The sequence below is a fragment of the Amblyomma maculatum genome, chromosome 9 (assembly GCF_055883805.1).
Source record: "Amblyomma maculatum isolate TAMU_Amacu chromosome 9, ASM5588380v1, whole genome shotgun sequence".
Classification (NCBI taxonomy): domain Eukaryota; kingdom Metazoa; phylum Arthropoda; class Arachnida; order Ixodida; family Ixodidae; genus Amblyomma; species Amblyomma maculatum.
In genome coordinates, this window is record NC_139352.1 from 113,609,669 (window position 1) to 113,614,021 (window position 4,353).

A 4,353-nucleotide genomic window follows, 5' to 3' on the forward strand; every position below is an offset into this window, starting at 1 on the left:
TAGACCGCGAAAGCCATAGTAGCGAAGGCGCTAAAGCAGACGTCGTCAATAAATGGTTTCTGTTTCCCGAAATTCCACTAAAAACTTTCTTAAGTGATTGTACAGCCATAAATATTTTCATAACGCTTTTTTATTTCAAAGTTTGCCTATTAAGTGCGAAATATTGGTATTTGTGCTGCTCAAAACTAAGCCAATAGGATTGGATAAATCTCACACTGGCATTCTGTTTCTCTCTCTTTTTGTAATTTATAGTCACAATATTCAATCTTAGGACATTATTTACGGTAGAACAATGTTTATCTTTGCATTAGTTTTGGCCAAAAGTTGTAGTTCTGCACTCGGTAGCTCTCCGGCCCATGATGCTTTGATCGCCCATGGTGGCTGAACTGGCGTCTGAAAACTCCATGTAAACTCCCATAGACGGCAGCAAAGCTTTCCCTCTAGGTAAAAGTAAGAAACTCTATGCCGTAGCCCTCCACTACGGCTCTTCTTTGTCTCTTTCAACTTTCACTCCCACCTTCCTACCTTCCCTTACGGCGCGGTTGCGGTGTCCACAGAAAACAAGTGAGACAGTTACCGCGCCTTTCCCTTCCTATAAAAAAAATCAGTTTTTTTTTAGATTACGCCTTCGCCCTCCACTAGAATCCTCTTTCTCTCTATCAACTTTCACTCCGACCTTGCGGCCTTCCCTTACAGCGTGTGCAGGTGCCCACAGAACAAGTGTAACAGATACTGCACCTTTCCGTTCCTGTAAACCAACTGATTGATTGAACGTCCTTTATTGAAAAGGTAGGCAGAATCATATTTCTCTGACCAGGTCATACTTGGCAAATGTCATCTCTGTGTTAGCATCAGTTTCTAGGAGGGAACGGTAGTTCTGGCGGTAGGGTTCGATCTCGGAGCTCCCAGTGGAAAAAGCAGGGCATCCCAGAGTAGATTATATATGCAGCTGCACGTTAGAGTCGTACAGTGTGGGCACGTAATCATTTACTCTATACCGACGCCAGCGGGCCATAATACGTGGCGTGTAAGCCGCGTGAGCGGTGAGCTTATTCAATAAGACTTCTCGACTGCGAGTGAGTTGTTTTTCGCGTAAAAGGTGGGTCTGGTGTGGCCACCTTCATGCGATGCTGACTGAGGCTATGAAAGCGTGTCCGCGTGTAGTGCATTAGGACAAGAGAAGGGGTGTGTTGGCCGCCCAAGGTCGAGTAAGGATGAAGCAAGGGGGGGGGGGGGGGGGGGGAGTGTCACATGCAAGAGGCCAAATACAGAGGCTTTTTGCGAAAGCAAAGAAGACGACGGCAGCGAGAAGGAATACGTGGACCAACGAAGGATTAAGAAAATGAAGAAGTAGTCGGTGACATGGCAAGCGCTGATTGGTGAACAGAAGACGATGAAGACTACGATAAGGCTGACGTGTATCAACGAGGAGGTTATAAAAAGGCGCGATATGGAGAGGCAAGGGGGTGGAAGCCAGAGAAGCGGAGGCTCCGGGAGGTGAGAGACGCCTTGGCTAGGAGTGAGTAACGCCGGCTGCTGTACCGGTGTCCTCACCATCTGCGTACGGCACTGCACCGTAGACTCCCTGCTGTTCTCAAACCGGTTGCGGGGATTGAGCGACTACTCAGCCACCTGCTACGTCCACGGGGTACCTCCAAAGCTTGTACCACCATCCACCTGGGGCCGAATCCACGAAAGAGTTCGCTTTGGAACGCGTTCGCTTTGCCGTGACGTCAATTTGACGTAGGCATCGGGGGGAGAAGGGTGGGATGAACGCTGGGGGCAGAGAACAGCCAATCGGCTTTGCTGGGCGGTCCTTGGCGCGAGCCTTCTCCTCGGGCAGCATGATTCTCGCGCTGAAGCGAACGCCACTTACCGAGTTCCACACACAATTTGATTGACATGTCTCGTGACGTCAACGAAATTCGTGGTCCCGCCTTCGTGAAATGGCGTCACCGCCAGCGGTGGCGACACGCGACCAATGGAGCGAGGTGGCGAGAGAGAAAGCGAACGCGTTCCAAAGCGAACTCTTTCGTGGATTCGGCCCCTGTATCTCCCAGGAGGTTCACCTCAACGCCGCACGAACGCCAACGTTGCTTTAGCCCACGCTTCAAGGGAGGTCGTCCGTTTCGGCCTACAAGACAAGCTCATTGCTAGCCGAACTATAGTGAACAGTTCACTATAGCCGAACGCCACCTCGACGCCGACGCCATTGCCTGGACCCTCGAAACACGCGAGCTCGAACGCTGTCTCTTAGTGTGAAAGTGGAACGCTGTTTCTTGGTGTGAAGCATCGTGTTTATCAGCAGTCTTTGTGGGTTGTGTTAGTTTTTTTTTAATTTGTTGTTTGAGTGTTAGCGTCTGTTTATGTGTGTATTGAATGTGCATCCGTGTGGGTACTGTTGGCGTCTAGTTCATGCTTTCGGCCTGAGCGTTCGCCGGAGATCCGCGACAAAGAAACAAGTGGCGAGCCTGCCAGGATTCTTTGTCTTGTTTATTTTCTATTTGTCTCCAATCTTTCGGATTTCTCGACGGCAGACAGTATGGACTTGGCGAAGGCTTTAGAGGTGGCTCTCAAGCTAGGGCTAAGCAAAGAGGAGGCGATGAGTCTCTATGAGCAAGAAGTGAACAGGCTAAAAGATGAAAGAGCACATGCACGTGAAGATGCGCGTGAAGCAGCGCGTGAAGCAAAGAAAGCAGAGGAACGCGAGGTTAGAAGAATTGAACGAGAGAAGTAGTTTTTGCTGTGGAAACAGCAGCAGGTGATCGGAGAATGCGAGGGGAGCACGACATGACGATCGGGGCTCTGAGGTAGGAATAGGAGCGCTTAGATTGGCGAGAGTTTGTACGAGGAAACTGATGGCTCCTTTTAATGACAAGTTTGATGACTTGGACGCATATCTGCAACGATTTGAGCGGATAGCTTTAGGACAAGGTTACTGTGAATGGGCAACAGCGTTATGTGTTTAGTCGGGAAAGCGCTGAATGTGTTTGGTAGGATGCCTGCGTCTGATTCCATGGATTCTACGATAAAGTCAAGAAGGCACTTCTCCAAAGATTCAAGCTAACAGCAGAGGGTTTTCGCTAGAGATTCTGCACCGCGAAACCTGAGGATTACGAAACCGCTAAGCAGTTTGCTTGTCGGCTTGCTAATTATTTCGACAGGTGGCTTGAGATGTCGAACACAGAAAAGAGTTTTGAAGGCGTGCGTGACAAACTGGTGACACAGCAATTCCTAGTATGCTGCGCCCGAACCTAGCGGTATTCCTGAAAGAAACAAATTTGTGTTCATTCGAAGAGGTTGCCGAGAATGCAGACCAGTTTCTCGAAGCTCAAGGTCTCAGGAATATGAGCAAGAAGAAGGAAGAAAATCAGAAGGTTTCAGAATTAAATTCAGCAAAACCAAGACCCTCTGGCCCCAGGGCGTTTAAGGCGACAATCAGATGTTTCCTCTGTAACAGGGTGGGACACCGTGCAGCTGATTGTAGATCTAGTATTGCGGCCCGGAGGACGCAGGTCGTGTGTCGAGGGTGCATACCGTGGAAGAATGCCGATATGGAACGAAGGACCGAGCTGCATGTGTTGTTGATTTAAAGAAAGAACATATCACACCAGCCAAAGTTCTACAGCTCAAAGAGGAGCAAACGCCACTGGACAATGACAATGAAGTGGAGAGTGGAACGCCCAAGTCGAAATCAACAATGCCAGTGGTGATAGGACAAATTGGGGACCGTCATATATAGAAACAGTGGAGCCAATACAGTTTCGGTTCGGAGACGCCTAGTGAGGAATGAAGAACTGACAAGTGAAACGTCCGCTGTCACCCTGGTGGACAGCACGGTTAGGCACCTGCCGGAAGCCAGGATATTAGTGTCAACCCCCTATTATACCGGAGAGCTACTGGCAAAATGCGTAGAGCAACCCATCTACGATCTCATCTTGGAAAAAATTCCGGGTGCAAAAAGCGTCAATGACCCTGATCCTGAGTGGAGGATGATTGCTGTTGGGAAGCAACAAAACGAGGAAAGGCGCACGACTGTCCAGCAAGGGAATGGTGCAGTCAGTTTCTCGTCGGCAGTAGAGACGCGAACGCAAGAGACAACCAGAGCAACGCATCGCCGCTCTGGCTCTGGTGTGCGTTAGCAAAGAGAAGATTCGATCGAGCTTGCAAGCCTGCTTTGAGAAAGTAGGAGAAATGCAGAAAAGGAGACGAAGTCGTACCTCGTTTCAGTTTCAATTGGTAGACGGTCTTCTTCACAGGAAATGCATATTTAGCTCAGGAAGGCAGGTCCAACAGCTTGTGTTACCGAAAGATTTGCGAGAGACGGTTTTACGCTTAGGACACGACACCATC

General features: G+C 49.4%; 1 pseudogene; it reads left to right on the forward strand.

Annotated features, from left to right (window-relative positions):
• The first annotated feature begins 2,542 nt into the window (after positions 1-2,542).
• LOC146180175 (uncharacterized) lies at positions 2,543-4,142 on the forward strand (annotated as a pseudogene).
• The last annotated feature ends 211 nt before the right edge of the window (positions 4,143-4,353 follow it).